Source organism: Schistocerca cancellata, unplaced genomic scaffold, assembly GCF_023864275.1.
Source record: "Schistocerca cancellata isolate TAMUIC-IGC-003103 unplaced genomic scaffold, iqSchCanc2.1 HiC_scaffold_601, whole genome shotgun sequence".
NCBI lineage: Eukaryota > Metazoa > Arthropoda > Insecta > Orthoptera > Acrididae > Schistocerca > Schistocerca cancellata.
The window spans coordinates 157,397-179,965 of NW_026046613.1; the positions used below are offsets into that span (position 1 = coordinate 157,397).

The following is a 22,569-nucleotide window of genomic DNA, read 5'->3' on the forward strand; positions in this document are numbered from 1 at the left end:
TCTTGTCCCTGGTGTTCAGCGGAGGGCCTGTGCGGGGTGTGGCAGTGTCGTGCTGGAGGGCCCACTGGTAGCGATGTGGGCTTCCACGCCTCGCCTCGCCTCGCCTCGCCTCGCCGCGCCTCACACCAGGTGTCTGCGTAGTTTGCAGTGCATTCGCACCATTCCTATCCCTGTCCCTGTCCCCGTCCCGACTTGTCCCGACTTTGCTCGACTGCCGCTCGCTGCCGCTCGGGTCGTGGTCCATATGACAGCGCAAGCACGAAAAACGTCTGCGGGACGAGACGAGACGAGACGAGACGAGACGACTAAGGAATAAATTCGTGGTTACAAATCAAATTTGGAACTCTACATTCCTACACAACAATAGGCGGTGACGTATTTCAGAAATCACCTGCCAATTCGTACTGTTTTGTCGTTTTCAAAGTCTTCTTGGCAAACTTGGTTAGCACATTCTCCCTCAAACTGAGTTAATTACTGCATTTTCGTACCATTACAGTAGTTTAAAAGGCTTAAGTAAGCATCTTTGTCACAACAGAAACGTAGTTTGAAAATTGGGCTGGCAACATAACAAAAAAAAAAACGGGAAGGGGGCCAACAGCACCCGGGTTGACCCAGGCGGTCACCCATCCAAGTACTAGCCGGGCATGATGAAGGCTTAACTTCGGTGGTCGGACGAGAACCGGTGTATTCATCATGGTATCGCCGTTGGCGCTCATCTAATGTAGGAGCACGGCAGAATTCGCGTTCGGCTTTTCTCCCAACACACAAAATGTTAGTTTTCGGCCGCATTTGACGAAAGCGCTTCCTTCCGCAACCGCCAGTTCCTCGAGGACGGCGCGGGGAGGCGCGCCCGGCGTCCCAGCAGAGTGACGGCCGAATTGGCGGGCGCACCGCCGCGTGTGTGAGACGCACTGCTGCTCGTTGCACCCCCTGTCATTCGCTGGGCGCGTTCAGCCTTCGACACTAGCGGAGGACGCATCTTGTCCCTGGTGTTCAGCGGAGGGCCTGTGCGGGGTGTGGCAGTGTCGTGCTGGAGGGCCCACTGGTAGCGATGTGGGCTTCCTCGCCTCGCCTCGCCTCGCCTCGCCGCGCCTCACACCAGGTGTCTGCGTAGTTTGCAGTGCATTCGCACCATTCCTATCCCTGTCCCTGTCCCCGTCCCGACTTGTCCCGACTTTGCTCGACTGCCGCTCGCTGCCGCTCGGGTCGTGGTCCATATGACAGCGCAAGCACGAAAAACGTCTGCGGGACGAGACGAGACGAGACGAGACGAGACGACTAAGGAATAAATTCGTGGTTACAAATCAAATTTGGAACTCTACATTCCTACACAACAATAGGCGGTGACGTATTTCAGAAATCACCTGCCAATTCGTACTGTTTTGTCGTTTTCAAAGTCTTCTTGGCAAACTTGGTTAGCACATTCTCCCTCAAACTGAGTTAATTACTGCATTATCGTACCATTACAGTAGTTTAAACGGTTTAAGGAAGCATCTTTGTCACAACAGAAAGGTAGTTTGAAAATTGGGCTGGCGACATAACAAAAAAAAAAAAACAGGAAGGGAGCCAACAGCACCCGGGTTTCCCAGGCGGTCACCCATCCAAGTACTAGCAGGGCCCGATGATGCTTAACTTCGGTGATCGGACGAGAACCGGTGTATTCATCATGGTATCGCCGTTGGCGCTCATCTAATGTAGGAGCACGGCAGAATTCGCGTTCGGCTTTTCTCCCAACACACAAAATGTTAGTTTTCGGCCGCATTTGACGAAAGCGCTTCCTTCCGCAACCGCCAGTTCCTCGAGGACGGCGCGGGGAGGCGCGCCCGGCGTCCCAGCAGAGTGACGGCCGAATTGGCGGGCGCACCGCCGCGTGTGTGAGACGCACTGCTGCTCGTTGCACCCCCTGTCATTCGCTGGGCGCGTTCAGCCTTCGACACTAGCGGAGGACGCATCTTGTCCCTGGTGTTCAGCGGAGGGCCTGTGCGGGGTGTGGCAGTGTCGTGCTGGAGGGCCCACTGGTAGCGATGTGGGCTTCCACGCCTCGCCTCGCCTCGCCTCGCCTCGCCGCGCCTCACACCAGGTGTCTGCGTAGTTTGCAGTGCATTCGCACCATTCCTATCCCTGTCCCTGTCCCCGTCCCGACTTGTCCCGACTTTGCTCGACTGCCGCTCGCTGCCGCTCGGGTCGTGGTCCATATGACAGCGCAAGCACGAAAAACGTCTGCGGGACGAGACGAGACGAGACGAGACGAGACGACTAAGGAATAAATTCGTGGTTACAAATCAAATTTGGAACTCTACATTCCTACACAACAATAGGCGGTGACGTATTTCAGAAATCACCTGCCAATTCGTACTGTTTTGTCGTTTTCAAAGTCTTCTTGGCAAACTTGGTTAGCACATTCTCCCTCAAACTGAGTTAATTACTGCATTTTCGTACCATTACAGTAGTTTAAAAGGCTTAAGTAAGCATCTTTGTCACAACAGAAACGTAGTTTGAAAATTGGGCTGGCAACATAACAAAAAAAAAAACGGGAAGGGGGCCAACAGCACCCGGGTTGACCCAGGCGGTCACCCATCCAAGTACTAGCCGGGCATGATGATGCTTAACTTCGGTGGTCGGACGAGAACCGGTGTATTCATCATGGTATCGCCGTTGGCGCTCATCTAATGTAGGAGCACGGCAGAATTCGCGTTCGGCTTTTCTCCCAACACACAAAATGTTAGTTTTCGGCCGCATTTGACGAAAGCGCTTCCTTCCGCAACCGCCAGTTCCTCGAGGACGGCGCGGGGAGGCGCGCCCGGCGTCCCAGCAGAGTGACGGCCGAATTGGCGGGCGCACCGCCGCGTGTGTGAGACGCACTGCTGCTCGTTGCACCCCCTGTCATTCGCTGGGCGCGTTCAGCCTTCGACACTAGCGGAGGACGCATCTTGTCCCTGGTGTTCAGCGGAGGGCCTGTGCGGGGTGTGGCAGTGTCGTGCTGGAGGGCCCACTGGTAGCGATGTGGGCTTCCTCGCCTCGCCTCGCCTCGCCTCGCCGCGCCTCACACCAGGTGTCTGCGTAGTTTGCAGTGCATTCGCACCATTCCTATCCCTGTCCCTGTCCCCGTCCCGACTTGTCCCGACTTTGCTCGACTGCCGCTCGCTGCCGCTCGGGTCGTGGTCCATATGACAGCGCAAGCACGAAAAACGTCTGCGGGACGAGACGAGACGAGACGAGACGAGACGACTAAGGAATAAATTCGTGGTTACAAATCAAATTTGGAACTCTACATTCCTACACAACAATAGGCGGTGACGTATTTCAGAAATCACCTGCCAATTCGTACTGTTTTGTCGTTTTCAAAGTCTTCTTGGCAAACTTGGTTAGCACATTCTCCCTCAAACTGAGTTAATTACTGCATTATCGTACCATTACAGTAGTTTAAACGGTTTAAGGAAGCATCTTTGTCACAACAGAAAGGTAGTTTGAAAATTGGGCTGGCGACATAACAAAAAAAAAAAAACAGGAAGGGAGCCAACAGCACCCGGGTTTCCCAGGCGGTCACCCATCCAAGTACTAGCAGGGCCCGATGATGCTTAACTTCGGTGATCGGACGAGAACCGGTGTATTCATCATGGTATCGCCGTTGGCGCTCATCTAATGTAGGAGCACGGCAGAATTCGCGTTCGGCTTTTCTCCCAACACACAAAATGTTAGTTTTCGGCCGCATTTGACGAAAGCGCTTCCTTCCGCAACCGCCAGTTCCTCGAGGACGGCGCGGGGAGGCGCGCCCGGCGTCCCAGCAGAGTGACGGCCGAATTGGCGGGCGCACCGCCGCGTGTGTGAGACGCACTGCTGCTCGTTGCACCCCCTGTCATTCGCTGGGCGCGTTCAGCCTTCGACACTAGCGGAGGACGCATCTTGTCCCTGGTGTTCAGCGGAGGGCCTGTGCGGGGTGTGGCAGTGTCGTGCTGGAGGGCCCACTGGTAGCGATGTGGGCTTCCTCGCCTCGCCTCGCCGCGCCTCACACCAGGTGTCTGCGTAGTTTGCAGTGCATTCGCACCATTCCTATCCCTGTCCCTGTCCCCGTCCCGACTTGTCCCGACTTTGCTCGACTGCCGCTCGCTGCCGCTCGGGTCGTGGTCCATATGACAGCGCAAGCACGAAAAACGTCTGCGGGACGAGACGAGACGAGACGAGACGAGACGACTAAGGAATAAATTCGTGGTTACAAATCAAATTTGGAACTCTACATTCCTACACAACAATAGGCGGTGACGTATTTCAGAAATCACCTGCCAATTCGTACTGTTTTGTCGTTTTCAAAGTCTTCTTGGCAAACTTGGTTAGCACATTCTCCCTCAAACTGAGTTAATTACTGCATTTTCGTACCATTACAGTAGTTTAAAAGGCTTAAGTAAGCATCTTTGTCACAACAGAAACGTAGTTTGAAAATTGGGCTGGCAACATAACAAAAAAAAAAACGGGAAGGGAGCCAACAGCACCCGGGTTGACCCAGGCGGTCACCCATCCAAGTACTAGCCGGGCATGATGATGCTTAACTTCGGTGATCGGACGAGAACCGGTGTATTCATCATGGTATCGCCGTTGGCGCTCATCTAATGTAGGAGCACGGCAGAATTCGCGTTCGGCTTTTCTCCCAACACACAAAATGTTAGTTTTCGGCCGCATTTGACGAAAGCGCTTCCTTCCGCAACCGCCAGTTCCTCGAGGACGGCGCGGGGAGGCGCGCCCGGCGTCCCAGCAGAGTGACGGCCGAATTGGCGGGCGCACCGCCGCGTGTGTGAGACGCACTGCTGCTCGTTGCACCCCCTGTCATTCGCTGGGCGCGTTCAGCCTTCGACACTAGCGGAGGACGCATCTTGTCCCTGGTGTTCAGCGGAGGGCCTGTGCGGGGTGTGGCAGTGTCGTGCTGGAGGGCCCACTGGTAGCGATGTGGGCTTCCTCGCCTCGCCTCGCCTCGCCTCGCCGCGCCTCACACCAGGTGTCTGCGTAGTTTGCAGTGCATTCGCACCATTCCTATCCCTGTCCCTGTCCCCGTCCCGACTTGTCCCGACTTTGCTCGACTGCCGCTCGCTGCCGCTCGGGTCGTGGTCCATATGACAGCGCAAGCACGAAAAACGTCTGCGGGACGAGACGAGACGAGACGAGACGAGACGACTAAGGAATAAATTCGTGGTTACAAATCAAATTTGGAACTCTACATTCCTACACAACAATAGGCGGTGACGTATTTCAGAAATCACCTGCCAATTCGTACTGTTTTGTCGTTTTCAAAGTCTTCTTGGCAAACTTGGTTAGCACATTCTCCCTCAAACTGAGTTAATTACTGCATTATCGTACCATTACAGTAGTTTAAACGGTTTAAGGAAGCATCTTTGTCACAACAGAAAGGTAGTTTGAAAATTGGGCTGGCGACATAACAAAAAAAAAAAAACAGGAAGGGAGCCAACAGCACCCGGGTTTCCCAGGCGGTCACCCATCCAAGTACTAGCAGGGCCCGATGATGCTTAACTTCGGTGATCGGACGAGAACCGGTGTATTCATCATGGTATCGCCGTTGGCGCTCATCTAATGTAGGAGCACGGCAGAATTCGCGTTCGGCTTTTCTCCCAACACACAAAATGTTAGTTTTCGGCCGCATTTGACGAAAGCGCTTCCTTCCGCAACCGCCAGTTCCTCGAGGACGGCGCGGGGAGGCGCGCCCGGCGTCCCAGCAGAGTGACGGCCGAATTGGCGGGCGCACCGCCGCGTGTGTGAGACGCACTGCTGCTCGTTGCACCCCCTGTCATTCGCTGGGCGCGTTCAGCCTTCGACACTAGCGGAGGACGCATCTTGTCCCTGGTGTTCAGCGGAGGGCCTGTGCGGGGTGTGGCAGTGTCGTGCTGGAGGGCCCACTGGTAGCGATGTGGGCTTCCTCGCCTCGCCTCGCCTCGCCTCGCCGCGCCTCAAACCAGGTGTCTGCGTAGTTTGCAGTGCATTCGCACCATTCCTATCCCTGTCCCTGTCCCCGTCCCGACTTGTCCCGACTTTGCTCGACTGCCGCTCGCTGCCGCTCGGGTCGTGGTCCATATGACAGCGCAAGCACGAAAAACGTCTGCGGGACGAGACGAGACGAGACGAGACGAGACGACTAAGGAATAAATTCGTGGTTACAAATCAAATTTGGAACTCTACATTCCTACACAACAATAGGCGGTGACGTATTTCAGAAATCACCTGCCAATTCGTACTGTTTTGTCGTTTTCAAAGTCTTCTTGGCAAACTTGGTTAGCACATTCTCCCTCAAACTGAGTTAATTACTGCATTATCGTACCATTACAGTAGTTTAAACGGTTTAAGGAAGCATCTTTGTCACAACAGAAAGGTAGTTTGAAAATTGGGCTGGCGACATAACAAAAAAAAAAAAACAGGAAGGGAGCCAACAGCACCCGGGTTTCCCAGGCGGTCACCCATCCAAGTACTAGCAGGGCCCGATGATGCTTAACTTCGGTGATCGGACGAGAACCGGTGTATTCATCATGGTATCGCCGTTGGCGCTCATCTAATGTAGGAGCACGGCAGAATTCGCGTTCGGCTTTTCTCCCAACACACAAAATGTTAGTTTTCGGCCGCATTTGACGAAAGCGCTTCCTTCCGCAACCGCCAGTTCCTCGAGGACGGCGCGGGGAGGCGCGCCCGGCGTCCCAGCAGAGTGACGGCCGAATTGGCGGGCGCACCGCCGCGTGTGTGAGACGCACTGCTGCTCGTTGCACCCCCTGTCATTCGCTGGGCGCGTTCAGCCTTCGACACTAGCGGAGGACGCATCTTGTCCCTGGTGTTCAGCGGAGGGCCTGTGCGGGGTGTGGCAGTGTCGTGCTGGAGGGCCCACTGGTAGCGATGTGGGCTTCCACGCCTCGCCTCGCCTCGCCTCGCCTCGCCGCGCCTCACACCAGGTGTCTGCGTAGTTTGCAGTGCATTCGCACCATTCCTATCCCTGTCCCTGTCCCCGTCCCGACTTGTCCCGACTTTGCTCGACTGCCGCTCGCTGCCGCTCGGGTCGTGGTCCATATGACAGCGCAAGCACGAAAAACGTCTGCGGGACGAGACGAGACGAGACGAGACGAGACGACTAAGGAATAAATTCGTGGTTACAAATCAAATTTGGAACTCTACATTCCTACACAACAATAGGCGGTGACGTATTTCAGAAATCACCTGCCAATTCGTACTGTTTTGTCGTTTTCAAAGTCTTCTTGGCAAACTTGGTTAGCACATTCTCCCTCAAACTGAGTTAATTACTGCATTTTCGTACCATTACAGTAGTTTAAAAGGCTTAAGTAAGCATCTTTGTCACAACAGAAACGTAGTTTGAAAATTGGGCTGGCAACATAACAAAAAAAAAAACGGGAAGGGGGCCAACAGCACCCGGGTTGACCCAGGCGGTCACCCATCCAAGTACTAGCCGGGCATGATGATGCTTAACTTCGGTGGTCGGACGAGAACCGGTGTATTCATCATGGTATCGCCGTTGGCGCTCATCTAATGTAGGAGCACGGCAGAATTCGCGTTCGGCTTTTCTCCCAACACACAAAATGTTAGTTTTCGGCCGCATTTGACGAAAGCGCTTCCTTCCGCAACCGCCAGTTCCTCGAGGACGGCGCGGGGAGGCGCGCCCGGCGTCCCAGCAGAGTGACGGCCGAATTGGCGGGCGCACCGCCGCGTGTGTGAGACGCACTGCTGCTCGTTGCACCCCCTGTCATTCGCTGGGCGCGTTCAGCCTTCGACACTAGCGGAGGACGCATCTTGTCCCTGGTGTTCAGCGGAGGGCCTGTGCGGGGTGTGGCAGTGTCGTGCTGGAGGGCCCACTGGTAGCGATGTGGGCTTCCTCGCCTCGCCTCGCCTCGCCTCGCCGCGCCTCACACCAGGTGTCTGCGTAGTTTGCAGTGCATTCGCACCATTCCTATCCCTGTCCCTGTCCCCGTCCCGACTTGTCCCGACTTTGCTCGACTGCCGCTCGCTGCCGCTCGGGTCGTGGTCCATATGACAGCGCAAGCACGAAAAACGTCTGCGGGACGAGACGAGACGAGACGAGACGAGACGACTAAGGAATAAATTCGTGGTTACAAATCAAATTTGGAACTCTACATTCCTACACAACAATAGGCGGTGACGTATTTCAGAAATCACCTGCCAATTCGTACTGTTTTGTCGTTTTCAAAGTCTTCTTGGCAAACTTGGTTAGCACATTCTCCCTCAAACTGAGTTAATTACTGCATTATCGTACCATTACAGTAGTTTAAACGGTTTAAGGAAGCATCTTTGTCACAACAGAAAGGTAGTTTGAAAATTGGGCTGGCGACATAACAAAAAAAAAAAAACAGGAAGGGAGCCAACAGCACCCGGGTTTCCCAGGCGGTCACCCATCCAAGTACTAGCAGGGCCCGATGATGCTTAACTTCGGTGATCGGACGAGAACCGGTGTATTCATCATGGTATCGCCGTTGGCGCTCATCTAATGTAGGAGCACGGCAGAATTCGCGTTCGGCTTTTCTCCCAACACACAAAATGTTAGTTTTCGGCCGCATTTGACGAAAGCGCTTCCTTCCGCAACCGCCAGTTCCTCGAGGACGGCGCGGGGAGGCGCGCCCGGCGTCCCAGCAGAGTGACGGCCGAATTGGCGGGCGCACCGCCGCGTGTGTGAGACGCACTGCTGCTCGTTGCACCCCCTGTCATTCGCTGGGCGCGTTCAGCCTTCGACACTAGCGGAGGACGCATCTTGTCCCTGGTGTTCAGCGGAGGGCCTGTGCGGGGTGTGGCAGTGTCGTGCTGGAGGGCCCACTGGTAGCGATGTGGGCTTCCTCGCCTCGCCTCGCCGCGCCTCACACCAGGTGTCTGCGTAGTTTGCAGTGCATTCGCACCATTCCTATCCCTGTCCCTGTCCCCGTCCCGACTTGTCCCGACTTTGCTCGACTGCCGCTCGCTGCCGCTCGGGTCGTGGTCCATATGACAGCGCAAGCACGAAAAACGTCTGCGGGACGAGACGAGACGAGACGAGACGAGACGACTAAGGAATAAATTCGTGGTTACAAATCAAATTTGGAACTCTACATTCCTACACAACAATAGGCGGTGACGTATTTCAGAAATCACCTGCCAATTCGTACTGTTTTGTCGTTTTCAAAGTCTTCTTGGCAAACTTGGTTAGCACATTCTCCCTCAAACTGAGTTAATTACTGCATTTTCGTACCATTACAGTAGTTTAAAAGGCTTAAGTAAGCATCTTTGTCACAACAGAAACGTAGTTTGAAAATTGGGCTGGCAACATAACAAAAAAAAAAACGGGAAGGGAGCCAACAGCACCCGGGTTGACCCAGGCGGTCACCCATCCAAGTACTAGCCGGGCATGATGATGCTTAACTTCGGTGATCGGACGAGAACCGGTGTATTCATCATGGTATCGCCGTTGGCGCTCATCTAATGTAGGAGCACGGCAGAATTCGCGTTCGGCTTTTCTCCCAACACACAAAATGTTAGTTTTCGGCCGCATTTGACGAAAGCGCTTCCTTCCGCAACCGCCAGTTCCTCGAGGACGGCGCGGGGAGGCGCGCCCGGCGTCCCAGCAGAGTGACGGCCGAATTGGCGGGCGCACCGCCGCGTGTGTGAGACGCACTGCTGCTCGTTGCACCCCCTGTCATTCGCTGGGCGCGTTCAGCCTTCGACACTAGCGGAGGACGCATCTTGTCCCTGGTGTTCAGCGGAGGGCCTGTGCGGGGTGTGGCAGTGTCGTGCTGGAGGGCCCACTGGTAGCGATGTGGGCTTCCTCGCCTCGCCTCGCCTCGCCTCGCCGCGCCTCACACCAGGTGTCTGCGTAGTTTGCAGTGCATTCGCACCATTCCTATCCCTGTCCCTGTCCCCGTCCCGACTTGTCCCGACTTTGCTCGACTGCCGCTCGCTGCCGCTCGGGTCGTGGTCCATATGACAGCGCAAGCACGAAAAACGTCTGCGGGACGAGACGAGACGAGACGAGACGAGACGACTAAGGAATAAATTCGTGGTTACAAATCAAATTTGGAACTCTACATTCCTACACAACAATAGGCGGTGACGTATTTCAGAAATCACCTGCCAATTCGTACTGTTTTGTCGTTTTCAAAGTCTTCTTGGCAAACTTGGTTAGCACATTCTCCCTCAAACTGAGTTAATTACTGCATTATCGTACCATTACAGTAGTTTAAACGGTTTAAGGAAGCATCTTTGTCACAACAGAAAGGTAGTTTGAAAATTGGGCTGGCGACATAACAAAAAAAAAAAAACAGGAAGGGAGCCAACAGCACCCGGGTTTCCCAGGCGGTCACCCATCCAAGTACTAGCAGGGCCCGATGATGCTTAACTTCGGTGATCGGACGAGAACCGGTGTATTCATCATGGTATCGCCGTTGGCGCTCATCTAATGTAGGAGCACGGCAGAATTCGCGTTCGGCTTTTCTCCCAACACACAAAATGTTAGTTTTCGGCCGCATTTGACGAAAGCGCTTCCTTCCGCAACCGCCAGTTCCTCGAGGACGGCGCGGGGAGGCGCGCCCGGCGTCCCAGCAGAGTGACGGCCGAATTGGCGGGCGCACCGCCGCGTGTGTGAGACGCACTGCTGCTCGTTGCACCCCCTGTCATTCGCTGGGCGCGTTCAGCCTTCGACACTAGCGGAGGACGCATCTTGTCCCTGGTGTTCAGCGGAGGGCCTGTGCGGGGTGTGGCAGTGTCGTGCTGGAGGGCCCACTGGTAGCGATGTGGGCTTCCTCGCCTCGCCTCGCCTCGCCTCGCCGCGCCTCAAACCAGGTGTCTGCGTAGTTTGCAGTGCATTCGCACCATTCCTATCCCTGTCCCTGTCCCCGTCCCGACTTGTCCCGACTTTGCTCGACTGCCGCTCGCTGCCGCTCGGGTCGTGGTCCATATGACAGCGCAAGCACGAAAAACGTCTGCGGGACGAGACGAGACGAGACGAGACGAGACGACTAAGGAATAAATTCGTGGTTACAAATCAAATTTGGAACTCTACATTCCTGCACAACAATAGGCGGTGACGTATTTCAGAAATCACCTGCCAATTCGTACTGTTTTGTCGTTTTCAAAGTCTTCTTGGCAAACTTGGTTAGCACATTCTCCCTCAAACTGAGTTAATTACTGCATTATCGTACCATTACAGTAGTTTAAACGGTTTAAGGAAGCATCTTTGTCACAACAGAAAGGTAGTTTGAAAATTGGGCTGGCGACATAACAAAAAAAAAAAACAGGAAGGGAGCCAACAGCACCCGGGTTTCCCAGGCGGTCACCCATCCAAGTACTAGCAGGGCCCGATGATGCTTAACTTCGGTGATCGGACGAGAACCGGTGTATTCATCATGGTATCGCCGTTGGCGCTCATCTAATGTAGGAGCACGGCAGAATTCGCGTTCGGCTTTTCTCCCAACACACAAAATGTTAGTTTTCGGCCGCATTTGACGAAAGCGCTTCCTTCCGCAACCGCCAGTTCCTCGAGGACGGCGCGGGGAGGCGCGCCCGGCGTCCCAGCAGAGTGACGGCCGAATTGGCGGGCGCACCGCCGCGTGTGTGAGACGCACTGCTGCTCGTTGCACCCCCTGTCATTCGCTGGGCGCGTTCAGCCTTCGACACTAGCGGAGGACGCATCTTGTCCCTGGTGTTCAGCGGAGGGCCTGTGCGGGGTGTGGCAGTGTCGTGCTGGAGGGCCCACTGGTAGCGATGTGGGCTTCCTCGCCTCGCCTCGCCGCGCCTCACACCAGGTGTCTGCGTAGTTTGCAGTGCATTCGCACCATTCCTATCCCTGTCCCTGTCCCCGTCCCGACTTGTCCCGACTTTGCTCGACTGCCGCTCGCTGCCGCTCGGGTCGTGGTCCATATGACAGCGCAAGCACGAAAAACGTCTGCGGGACGAGACGAGACGAGACGAGACGAGACGACTAAGGAATAAATTCGTGGTTACAAATCAAATTTGGAACTCTACATTCCTACACAACAATAGGCGGTGACGTATTTCAGAAATCACCTGCCAATTCGTACTGTTTTGTCGTTTTCAAAGTCTTCTTGGCAAACTTGGTTAGCACATTCTCCCTCAAACTGAGTTAATTACTGCATTTTCGTACCATTACAGTAGTTTAAAAGGCTTAAGTAAGCATCTTTGTCACAACAGAAACGTAGTTTGAAAATTGGGCTGGCAACATAACAAAAAAAAAAACGGGAAGGGAGCCAACAGCACCCGGGTTGACCCAGGCGGTCACCCATCCAAGTACTAGCCGGGCATGATGATGCTTAACTTCGGTGGTCGGACGAGAACCGGTGTATTCATCATGGTATCGCCGTTGGCGCTCATCTAATGTAGGAGCACGGCAGAATTCGCGTTCGGCTTTTCTCCCAACACACAAAATGTTAGTTTTCGGCCGCATTTGACGAAAGCGCTTCCTTCCGCAACCGCCAGTTCCTCGAGGACGGCGCGGGGAGGCGCGCCCGGCGTCCCAGCAGAGTGACGGCCGAATTGGCGGGCGCACCGCCGCGTGTGTGAGACGCACTGCTGCTCGTTGCACCCCCTGTCATTCGCTGGGCGCGTTCAGCCTTCGACACTAGCGGAGGACGCATCTTGTCCCTGGTGTTCAGCGGAGGGCCTGTGCGGGGTGTGGCAGTGTCGTGCTGGAGGGCCCACTGGTAGCGATGTGGGCTTCCTCGCCTCGCCTCGCCTCGCCTCGCCGCGCCTCACACCAGGTGTCTGCGTAGTTTGCAGTGCATTCGCACCATTCCTATCCCTGTCCCTGTCCCCGTCCCGACTTGTCCCGACTTTGCTCGACTGCCGCTCGCTGCCGCTCGGGTCGTGGTCCATATGACAGCGCAAGCACGAAAAACGTCTGCGGGACGAGACGAGACGAGACGAGACGAGACGACTAAGGAATAAATTCGTGGTTACAAATCAAATTTGGAACTCTACATTCCTACACAACAATAGGCGGTGACGTATTTCAGAAATCACCTGCCAATTCGTACTGTTTTGTCGTTTTCAAAGTCTTCTTGGCAAACTTGGTTAGCACATTCTCCCTCAAACTGAGTTAATTACTGCATTATCGTACCATTACAGTAGTTTAAACGGTTTAAGGAAGCATCTTTGTCACAACAGAAAGGTAGTTTGAAAATTGGGCTGGCGACATAACAAAAAAAAAAAAACAGGAAGGGAGCCAACAGCACCCGGGTTTCCCAGGCGGTCACCCATCCAAGTACTAGCAGGGCCCGATGATGCTTAACTTCGGTGATCGGACGAGAACCGGTGTATTCATCATGGTATCGCCGTTGGCGCTCATCTAATGTAGGAGCACGGCAGAATTCGCGTTCGGCTTTTCTCCCAACACACAAAATGTTAGTTTTCGGCCGCATTTGACGAAAGCGCTTCCTTCCGCAACCGCCAGTTCCTCGAGGACGGCGCGGGGAGGCGCGCCCGGCGTCCCAGCAGAGTGACGGCCGAATTGGCGGGCGCACCGCCGCGTGTGTGAGACGCACTGCTGCTCGTTGCACCCCCTGTCATTCGCTGGGCGCGTTCAGCCTTCGACACTAGCGGAGGACGCATCTTGTCCCTGGTGTTCAGCGGAGGGCCTGTGCGGGGTGTGGCAGTGTCGTGCTGGAGGGCCCACTGGTAGCGATGTGGGCTTCCTCGCCTCGCCTCGCCGCGCCTCACACCAGGTGTCTGCGTAGTTTGCAGTGCATTCGCACCATTCCTATCCCTGTCCCTGTCCCCGTCCCGACTTGTCCCGACTTTGCTCGACTGCCGCTCGCTGCCGCTCGGGTCGTGGTCCATATGACAGCGCAAGCACGAAAAACGTCTGCGGGACGAGACGAGACGAGACGAGACGAGACGACTAAGGAATAAATTCGTGGTTACAAATCAAATTTGGAACTCTACATTCCTACACAACAATAGGCGGTGACGTATTTCAGAAATCACCTGCCAATTCGTACTGTTTTGTCGTTTTCAAAGTCTTCTTGGCAAACTTGGTTAGCACATTCTCCCTCAAACTGAGTTAATTACTGCATTTTCGTACCATTACAGTAGTTTAAAAGGCTTAAGTAAGCATCTTTGTCACAACAGAAACGTAGTTTGAAAATTGGGCTGGCAACATAACAAAAAAAAAAACGGGAAGGGAGCCAACAGCACCCGGGTTGACCCAGGCGGTCACCCATCCAAGTACTAGCCGGGCATGATGATGCTTAACTTCGGTGATCGGACGAGAACCGGTGTATTCATCATGGTATCGCCGTTGGCGCTCATCTAATGTAGGAGCACGGCAGAATTCGCGTTCGGCTTTTCTCCCAACACACAAAATGTTAGTTTTCGGCCGCATTTGACGAAAGCGCTTCCTTCCGCAACCGCCAGTTCCTCGAGGACGGCGCGGGGAGGCGCGCCCGGCGTCCCAGCAGAGTGACGGCCGAATTGGCGGGCGCACCGCCGCGTGTGTGAGACGCACTGCTGCTCGTTGCACCCCCTGTCATTCGCTGGGCGCGTTCAGCCTTCGACACTAGCGGAGGACGCATCTTGTCCCTGGTGTTCAGCGGAGGGCCTGTGCGGGGTGTGGCAGTGTCGTGCTGGAGGGCCCACTGGTAGCGATGTGGGCTTCCTCGCCTCGCCTCGCCTCGCCTCGCCGCGCCTCACACCAGGTGTCTGCGTAGTTTGCAGTGCATTCGCACCATTCCTATCCCTGTCCCTGTCCCCGTCCCGACTTGTCCCGACTTTGCTCGACTGCCGCTCGCTGCCGCTCGGGTCGTGGTCCATATGACAGCGCAAGCACGAAAAACGTCTGCGGGACGAGACGAGACGAGACGAGACGAGACGACTAAGGAATAAATTCGTGGTTACAAATCAAATTTGGAACTCTACATTCCTACACAACAATAGGCGGTGACGTATTTCAGAAATCACCTGCCAATTCGTACTGTTTTGTCGTTTTCAAAGTCTTCTTGGCAAACTTGGTTAGCACATTCTCCCTCAAACTGAGTTAATTACTGCATTATCGTACCATTACAGTAGTTTAAACGGTTTAAGGAAGCATCTTTGTCACAACAGAAAGGTAGTTTGAAAATTGGGCTGGCGACATAACAAAAAAAAAAAAACAGGAAGGGAGCCAACAGCACCCGGGTTTCCCAGGCGGTCACCCATCCAAGTACTAGCAGGGCCCGATGATGCTTAACTTCGGTGATCGGACGAGAACCGGTGTATTCATCATGGTATCGCCGTTGGCGCTCATCTAATGTAGGAGCACGGCAGAATTCGCGTTCGGCTTTTCTCCCAACACACAAAATGTTAGTTTTCGGCCGCATTTGACGAAAGCGCTTCCTTCCGCAACCGCCAGTTCCTCGAGGACGGCGCGGGGAGGCGCGCCCGGCGTCCCAGCAGAGTGACGGCCGAATTGGCGGGCGCACCGCCGCGTGTGTGAGACGCACTGCTGCTCGTTGCACCCCCTGTCATTCGCTGGGCGCGTTCAGCCTTCGACACTAGCGGAGGACGCATCTTGTCCCTGGTGTTCAGCGGAGGGCCTGTGCGGGGTGTGGCAGTGTCGTGCTGGAGGGCCCACTGGTAGCGATGTGGGCTTCCTCGCCTCGCCTCGCCTCGCCTCGCCGCGCCTCACACCAGGTGTCTGCGTAGTTTGCAGTGCATTCGCACCATTCCTATCCCTGTCCCTGTCCCCGTCCCGACTTGTCCCGACTTTGCTCGACTGCCGCTCGCTGCCGCTCGGGTCGTGGTCCATATGACAGCGCAAGCACGAAAAACGTCTGCGGGACGAGACGAGACGAGACGAGACGAGACGACTAAGGAATAAATTCGTGGTTACAAATCAAATTTGGAACTCTACATTCCTGCACAACAATAGGCGGTGACGTATTTCAGAAATCACCTGCCAATTCGTACTGTTTTGTCGTTTTCAAAGTCTTCTTGGCAAACTTGGTTAGCACATTCTCCCTCAAACTGAGTTAATTACTGCATTATCGTACCATTACAGTAGTTTAAACGGTTTAAGGAAGCATCTTTGTCACAACAGAAAGGTAGTTTGAAAATTGGGCTGGCGACATAACAAAAAAAAAAAACAGGAAGGGAGCCAACAGCACCCGGGTTTCCCAGGCGGTCACCCATCCAAGTACTAGCAGGGCCCGATGATGCTTAACTTCGGTGATCGGACGAGAACCGGTGTATTCATCATGGTATCGCCGTTGGCGCTCATCTAATGTAGGAGCACGGCAGAATTCGCGTTCGGCTTTTCTCCCAACACACAAAATGTTAGTTTTCGGCCGCATTTGACGAAAGCGCTTCCTTCCGCAACCGCCAGTTCCTCGAGGACGGCGCGGGGAGGCGCGCCCGGCGTCCCAGCAGAGTGACGGCCGAATTGGCGGGCGCACCGCCGCGTGTGTGAGACGCACTGCTGCTCGTTGCACCCCCTGTCATTCGCTGGGCGCGTTCAGCCTTCGACACTAGCGGAGGACGCATCTTGTCCCTGGTGTTCAGCGGAGGGCCTGTGCGGGGTGTGGCAGTGTCGTGCTGGAGGGCCCACTGGTAGCGATGTGGGCTTCCTCGCCTCGCCTCGCCGCGCCTCACACCAGGTGTCTGCGTAGTTTGCAGTGCATTCGCACCATTCCTATCCCTGTCCCTGTCCCCGTCCCGACTTGTCCCGACTTTGCTCGACTGCCGCTCGCTGCCGCTCGGGTCGTGGTCCATATGACAGCGCAAGCACGAAAAACGTCTGCGGGACGAGACGAGACGAGACGAGACGAGACGACTAAGGAATAAATTCGTGGTTACAAATCAAATTTGGAACTCTACATTCCTACACAACAATAGGCGGTGACGTATTTCAGAAATCACCTGCCAATTCGTACTGTTTTGTCGTTTTCAAAGTCTTCTTGGCAAACTTGGTTAGCACATTCTCCCTCAAACTGAGTTAATTACTGCATTATCGTACCATTACAGTAGTTTAAAAGGCTTAAGTAAGCATCTTTGTCACAACAGAAACGTAGTTTGAAAATTGGGCTGGCAACATAACAAAAAAAAAACAGGAAGGGAGCCAACAGCACCCGGGTTGACCCAGGCGGTCACCCATCCAAGTACTAGCCGGGCATGATGATGCTTAACTTCGGTGATCGGACGAGAACCGGTGTATTCATCATGGTATCGCCGTTGGCGCTCATCTAATGTAGGAGCACGGCAGAATTCGCGTTCGGCTTTTCTCCCAACACACAAAATGTTAGTTTTCGGCCGCATTTGACGAAAGCGCTTCCTTCCGCAACCGCCAGTTCCTCGAGGACGGCGCGGGGAGGCGCGCCCGGCGTCCCAGCAGAGTGACGGCCGAATTGGCGGGCGCACCGCCGCGTGTGTGAGACGCACTGCTGCTCGTTGCACCCCCTGTCATTCGCTGGGCGCGTTCAGCCTTCGACACTAGCGGAGGACGCATCTTGTCCCTGGTGTTCAGCGGAGGGCCTGTGCGGGGTGTGGCAGTGTCGTGCTGGAGGGCCCACTGGTAGCGATGTGGGCTTCCTCGCCTCGCCTCGCCTCGCCTCGCCGCGCCTCACACCAGGTGTCTGCGTAGTTTGCAGTGCATTCGCACCATTCCTATCCCTGTCCCTGTCCCCGTCCCGACTTGTCCCGACTTTGCTCGACTGCCGCTCGCTGCCGCTCGGGTCGTGGTCCATATGACAGCGCAAGCACGAAAAACGTCTGCGGGACGAGACGAGACGAGACGAGACGAGACGACTAAGGAATAAATTCGTGGTTACAAATCAAATTTGGAACTCTACATTCCTACACAACAATAGGCGGTGACGTATTTCAGAAATCACCTGCCAATTCGTACTGTTTTGTCGTTTTCAAAGTCTTCTTGGCAAACTTGGTTAGCACATTCTCCCTCAAACTGAGTTAATTACTGCATTATCGTACCATTACAGTAGTTTAAACGGTTTAAGGAAGCATCTTTGTCACAACAGAAAGGTAGTTTGAAAATTGGGCTGGCGACATAACAAAAAAAAAAAAACAGGAAGGGAGCCAACAGCACCCGGGTTTCCCAGGCGGTCACCCATCCAAGTACTAGCAGGGCCCGATGATGCTTAACTTCGGTGATCGGACGAGAACCGGTGTATTCATCATGGTATCGCCGTTGGCGCTCATCTAATGTAGGAGCACGGCAGAATTCGCGTTCGGCTTTTCTCCCAACACACAAAATGTTAGTTTTCGGCCGCATTTGACGAAAGCGCTTCCTTCCGCAACCGCCAGTTCCTCGAGGACGGCGCGGGGAGGCGCGCCCGGCGTCCCAGCAGAGTGACGGCCGAATTGGCGGGCGCACCGCCGCGTGTGTGAGACGCACTGCTGCTCGTTGCACCCCCTGTCATTCGCTGGGCGCGTTCAGCCTTCGACACTAGCGGAGGACGCATCTTGTCCCTGGTGTTCAGCGGAGGGCCTGTGCGGGGTGTGGCAGTGTCGTGCTGGAGGGCCCACTGGTAGCGATGTGGGCTTCCTCGCCTCGCCTCGCCGCGCCTCACACCAGGTGTCTGCGTAGTTTGCAGTGCATTCGCACCATTCCTATCCCTGTCCCTGTCCCCGTCCCGACTTGTCCCGACTTTGCTCGACTGCCGCTCGCTGCCGCTCGGGTCGTGGTCCATATGACAGCGCAAGCACGAAAAACGTCTGCGGGACGAGACGAGACGAGACGAGACGAGACGACTAAGGAATAAATTCGTGGTTACAAATCAAATTTGGAACTCTACATTCCTACACAACAATAGGCGGTGACGTATTTCAGAAATCACCTGCCAATTCGTACTGTTTTGTCGTTTTCAAAGTCTTCTTGGCAAACTTGGTTAGCACATTCTCCCTCAAACTGAGTTAATTACTGCATTATCGTACCATTACAGTAGTTTAAACGGTTTAAGGAAGCATCTTTGTCACAACAGAAAGGTAGTTTGAAAATTGGGCTGGCGACATAACAAAAAAAAAAAAACAGGAAGGGAGCCAACAGCACCCGGGTTTCCCAGGCGGTCACCCATCCAAGTACTAGCAGGGCCCGATGATGCTTAACTTCGGTGATCGGACGAGAACCGGTGTATTCATCATGGTATCGCCGTTGGCGCTCATCTAATGTAGGAGCACGGCAGAATTCGCGTTCGGCTTTTCTCCCAACACACAAAATGTTAGTTTTCGGCCGCATTTGACGAAAGCGCTTCCTTCCGCAACCGCCAGTTCCTCGAGGACGGCGCGGGGAGGCGCGCCCGGCGTCCCAGCAGAGTGACGGCCGAATTGGCGGGCGCACCGCCGCGTGTGTGAGACGCACTGCTGCTCGTTGCACCCCCTGTCATTCGCTGGGCGCGTTCAGCCTTCGACACTAGCGGAGGACGCATCTTGTCCCTGGTGTTCAGCGGAGGGCCTGTGCGGGGTGTGGCAGTGTCGTGCTGGAGGGCCCACTGGTAGCGATGTGGGCTTCCTCGCCTCGCCTCGCCGCGCCTCACACCAGGTGTCTGCGTAGTTTGCAGTGCATTCGCACCATTCCTATCCCTGTCCCTGTCCCCGTCCCGACTTGTCCCGACTTTGCTCGACTGCCGCTCGCTGCCGCTCGGGTCGTGGTCCATATGACAGCGCAAGCACGAAAAACGTCTGCGGGACGAGACGAGACGAGACGAGACGAGACGACTAAGGAATAAATTCGTGGTTACAAATCAAATTTGGAACTCTACATTCCTACACAACAATAGGCGGTGACGTATTTCAGAAATCACCTGCCAATTCGTACTGTTTTGTCGTTTTCAAAGTCTTCTTGGCAAACTTGGTTAGCACATTCTCCCTCAAACTGAGTTAATTACTGCATTTTCGTACCATTACAGTAGTTTAAAAGGCTTAAGTAAGCATCTTTGTCACAACAGAAACGTAGTTTGAAAATTGGGCTGGCAACATAACAAAAAAAAAAACGGGAAGGGAGCCAACAGCACCCGGGTTGACCCAGGCGGTCACCCATCCAAGTACTAGCCGGGCATGATGATGCTTAACTTCGGTGATCGGACGAGAACCGGTGTATTCATCATGGTATCGCCGTTGGCGCTCATCTAATGTAGGAGCACGGCAGAATTCGCGTTCGGCTTTTCTCCCAACACACAAAATGTTAGTTTTCGGCCGCATTTGACGAAAGCGCTTCCTTCCGCAACCGCCAGTTCCTCGAGGACGGCGCGGGGAGGCGCGCCCGGCGTCCCAGCAGAGTGACGGCCGAATTGGCGGGCGCACCGCCGCGTGTGTGAGACGCACTGCTGCTCGTTGCACCCCCTGTCATTCGCTGGGCGCGTTCAGCCTTCGACACTAGCGGAGGACGCATCTTGTCCCTGGTGTTCAGCGGAGGGCCTGTGCGGGGTGTGGCAGTGTCGTGCTGGAGGGCCCACTGGTAGCGATGTGGGCTTCCTCGCCTCGCCTCGCCTCGCCTCGCCGCGCCTCACACCAGGTGTCTGCGTAGTTTGCAGTGCATTCGCACCATTCCTATCCCTGTCCCTGTCCCCGTCCCGACTTGTCCCGACTTTGCTCGACTGCCGCTCGCTGCCGCTCGGGTCGTGGTCCATATGACAGCGCAAGCACGAAAAACGTCTGCGGGACGAGACGAGACGAGACGAGACGAGACGACTAAGGAATAAATTCGTGGTTACAAATCAAATTTGGAACTCTACATTCCTACACAACAATAGGCGGTGACGTATTTCAGAAATCACCTGCCAATTCGTACTGTTTTGTCGTTTTCAAAGTCTTCTTGGCAAACTTGGTTAGCACATTCTCCCTCAAACTGAGTTAATTACTGCATTTTCGTACCATTACAGTAGTTTAAAAGGCTTAAGTAAGCATCTTTGTCACAACAGAAACGTAGTTTGAAAATTGGGCTGGCAACATAACAAAAAAAAAAACGGGAAGGGAGCCAACAGCACCCGGGTTGACCCAGGCGGTCACCCATCCAAGTACTAGCCGGGCATGATGATGCTTAACTTCGGTGATCGGACGAGAACCGGTGTATTCATCATGGTATCGCCGTTGGCGCTCATCTAATGTAGGAGCACGGCAGAATTCGCGTTCGGCTTTTCTCCCAACACACAAAATGTTAGTTTTCGGCCGCATTTGACGAAAGCGCTTCCTTCCGCAACCGCCAGTTCCTCGAGGACGGCGCGGGGAGGCGCGCCCGGCGTCCCAGCAGAGTGACGGCCGAATTGGCGGGCGCACCGCCGCGTGTGTGAGACGCACTGCTGCTCGTTGCACCCCCTGTCATTCGCTGGGCGCGTTCAGCCTTCGACACTAGCGGAGGACGCATCTTGTCCCTGGTGTTCAGCGGAGGGCCTGTGCGGGGTGTGGCAGTGTCGTGCTGGAGGGCCCACTGGTAGCGATGTGGGCTTCCTCGCCTCGCCTCGCCGCGCCTCACACCAGGTGTCTGCGTAGTTTGCAGTGCATTCGCACCATTCCTATCCCTGTCCCTGTCCCCGTCCCGACTTGTCCCGACTTTGCTCGACTGCCGCTCGCTGCCGCTCGGGTCGTGGTCCATATGACAGCGCAAGCACGAAAAACGTCTGCGGGACGAGACGAGACGAGACGAGACGAGACGACTAAGGAATAAATTCGTGGTTACAAATCAAATTTGGAACTCTACATTCCTACACAACAATAGGCGGTGACGTATTTCAGAAATCACCTGCCAATTCGTACTGTTTTGTCGTTTTCAAAGTCTTCTTGGCAAACTTGGTTAGCACATTCTCCCTCAAACTGAGTTAATTACTGCATTATCGTACCATTACAGTAGTTTAAACGGTTTAAGGAAGCATCTTTGTCACAACAGAAAGGTAGTTTGAAAATTGGGCTGGCGACATAACAAAAAAAAAAAAACAGGAAGGGAGCCAACAGCACCCGGGTTTCCCAGGCGGTCACCCATCCAAGTACTAGCAGGGCCCGATGATGCTTAACTTCGGTGATCGGACGAGAACCGGTGTATTCATCATGGTATCGCCGTTGGCGCTCATCTAATGTAGGAGCACGGCAGAATTCGCGTTCGGCTTTTCTCCCAACACACAAAATGTTAGTTTTCGGCCGCATTTGACGAAAGCGCTTCCTTCCGCAACCGCCAGTTCCTCGAGGACGGCGCGGGGAGGCGCGCCCGGCGTCCCAGCAGAGTGACGGCCGAATTGGCGGGCGCACCGCCGCGTGTGTGAGACGCACTGCTGCTCGTTGCACCCCCTGTCATTCGCTGGGCGCGTTCAGCCTTCGACACTAGCGGAGGACGCATCTTGTCCCTGGTGTTCAGCGGAGGGCCTGTGCGGGGTGTGGCAGTGTCGTGCTGGAGGGCCCACTGGTAGCGATGTGGGCTTCCTCGCCTCGCCTCGCCTCGCCTCGCCGCGCCTCACACCAGGTGTCTGCGTAGTTTGCAGTGCATTCGCACCATTCCTATCCCTGTCCCTGTCCCCGTCCCGACTTGTCCCGACTTTGCTCGACTGCCGCTCGCTGCCGCTCGGGTCGTGGTCCATATGACAGCGCAAGCACGAAAAACGTCTG

At 54.8% G+C, this 22,569-nt stretch overlaps 13 non-coding genes and 10 pseudogenes across 13 annotated transcripts; all 23 read right to left on the reverse strand.

Annotated features, from left to right (window-relative positions):
• Nucleotides 1-589: 589 nt before the first annotated feature.
• LOC126134425 (5S ribosomal RNA) lies at nucleotides 590-710 on the reverse strand (annotated as a pseudogene).
• Nucleotides 711-1,564: 854 nt separating this feature from the next.
• On the reverse strand, nucleotides 1,565-1,683 carry LOC126134238 (5S ribosomal RNA). Its single transcript, XR_007527646.1, has one exon. It is a non-coding gene; the product is annotated as a 5S ribosomal RNA (ribosomal RNA).
• An 857-nt stretch (nucleotides 1,684-2,540) lies between these two features.
• On the reverse strand, nucleotides 2,541-2,660 carry LOC126134326 (5S ribosomal RNA; annotated as a pseudogene).
• Nucleotides 2,661-3,514: 854 nt separating this feature from the next.
• Nucleotides 3,515-3,633, reverse strand: LOC126134240 (5S ribosomal RNA). Its single transcript, XR_007527648.1, has one exon. It is a non-coding gene; the product is annotated as a 5S ribosomal RNA (ribosomal RNA).
• An 842-nt stretch (nucleotides 3,634-4,475) lies between these two features.
• Nucleotides 4,476-4,595, reverse strand: LOC126134308 (5S ribosomal RNA; annotated as a pseudogene).
• Nucleotides 4,596-5,449: 854 nt separating this feature from the next.
• On the reverse strand, nucleotides 5,450-5,568 carry LOC126134241 (5S ribosomal RNA). Its single transcript, XR_007527649.1, has one exon. It is a non-coding gene; the product is annotated as a 5S ribosomal RNA (ribosomal RNA).
• Nucleotides 5,569-6,422: 854 nt separating this feature from the next.
• Nucleotides 6,423-6,541, reverse strand: LOC126134242 (5S ribosomal RNA). Its single transcript, XR_007527650.1, has one exon. It is a non-coding gene; the product is annotated as a 5S ribosomal RNA (ribosomal RNA).
• Nucleotides 6,542-7,398: 857 nt separating this feature from the next.
• LOC126134327 (5S ribosomal RNA) lies at nucleotides 7,399-7,518 on the reverse strand (annotated as a pseudogene).
• Nucleotides 7,519-8,372: 854 nt separating this feature from the next.
• LOC126134243 (5S ribosomal RNA) lies at nucleotides 8,373-8,491 on the reverse strand. The gene has a single exon (XR_007527651.1). It is a non-coding gene; the product is annotated as a 5S ribosomal RNA (ribosomal RNA).
• Nucleotides 8,492-9,333: 842 nt separating this feature from the next.
• LOC126134309 (5S ribosomal RNA) lies at nucleotides 9,334-9,453 on the reverse strand (annotated as a pseudogene).
• Nucleotides 9,454-10,307: 854 nt separating this feature from the next.
• Nucleotides 10,308-10,426, reverse strand: LOC126134244 (5S ribosomal RNA). The gene has a single exon (XR_007527652.1). It is a non-coding gene; the product is annotated as a 5S ribosomal RNA (ribosomal RNA).
• Nucleotides 10,427-11,279: 853 nt separating this feature from the next.
• On the reverse strand, nucleotides 11,280-11,398 carry LOC126134246 (5S ribosomal RNA). The gene has a single exon (XR_007527653.1). It is a non-coding gene; the product is annotated as a 5S ribosomal RNA (ribosomal RNA).
• Nucleotides 11,399-12,240: 842 nt separating this feature from the next.
• LOC126134423 (5S ribosomal RNA) lies at nucleotides 12,241-12,360 on the reverse strand (annotated as a pseudogene).
• Nucleotides 12,361-13,214: 854 nt separating this feature from the next.
• Nucleotides 13,215-13,333, reverse strand: LOC126134247 (5S ribosomal RNA). Its single transcript, XR_007527654.1, has one exon. It is a non-coding gene; the product is annotated as a 5S ribosomal RNA (ribosomal RNA).
• Nucleotides 13,334-14,175: 842 nt separating this feature from the next.
• Nucleotides 14,176-14,295, reverse strand: LOC126134310 (5S ribosomal RNA; annotated as a pseudogene).
• An 854-nt stretch (nucleotides 14,296-15,149) lies between these two features.
• LOC126134248 (5S ribosomal RNA) lies at nucleotides 15,150-15,268 on the reverse strand. Its single transcript, XR_007527655.1, has one exon. It is a non-coding gene; the product is annotated as a 5S ribosomal RNA (ribosomal RNA).
• Nucleotides 15,269-16,121: 853 nt separating this feature from the next.
• LOC126134249 (5S ribosomal RNA) lies at nucleotides 16,122-16,240 on the reverse strand. Its single transcript, XR_007527656.1, has one exon. It is a non-coding gene; the product is annotated as a 5S ribosomal RNA (ribosomal RNA).
• An 841-nt stretch (nucleotides 16,241-17,081) lies between these two features.
• On the reverse strand, nucleotides 17,082-17,201 carry LOC126134313 (5S ribosomal RNA; annotated as a pseudogene).
• Nucleotides 17,202-18,055: 854 nt separating this feature from the next.
• Nucleotides 18,056-18,174, reverse strand: LOC126134250 (5S ribosomal RNA). Its single transcript, XR_007527657.1, has one exon. It is a non-coding gene; the product is annotated as a 5S ribosomal RNA (ribosomal RNA).
• Nucleotides 18,175-19,018: 844 nt separating this feature from the next.
• LOC126134252 (5S ribosomal RNA) lies at nucleotides 19,019-19,137 on the reverse strand. The gene has a single exon (XR_007527659.1). It is a non-coding gene; the product is annotated as a 5S ribosomal RNA (ribosomal RNA).
• Nucleotides 19,138-19,979: 842 nt separating this feature from the next.
• Nucleotides 19,980-20,099, reverse strand: LOC126134314 (5S ribosomal RNA; annotated as a pseudogene).
• Nucleotides 20,100-20,951: 852 nt separating this feature from the next.
• On the reverse strand, nucleotides 20,952-21,071 carry LOC126134315 (5S ribosomal RNA; annotated as a pseudogene).
• Nucleotides 21,072-21,915: 844 nt separating this feature from the next.
• Nucleotides 21,916-22,034, reverse strand: LOC126134253 (5S ribosomal RNA). Its single transcript, XR_007527660.1, has one exon. It is a non-coding gene; the product is annotated as a 5S ribosomal RNA (ribosomal RNA).
• Between the last annotated feature and the right edge of the window lie 535 nt (nucleotides 22,035-22,569).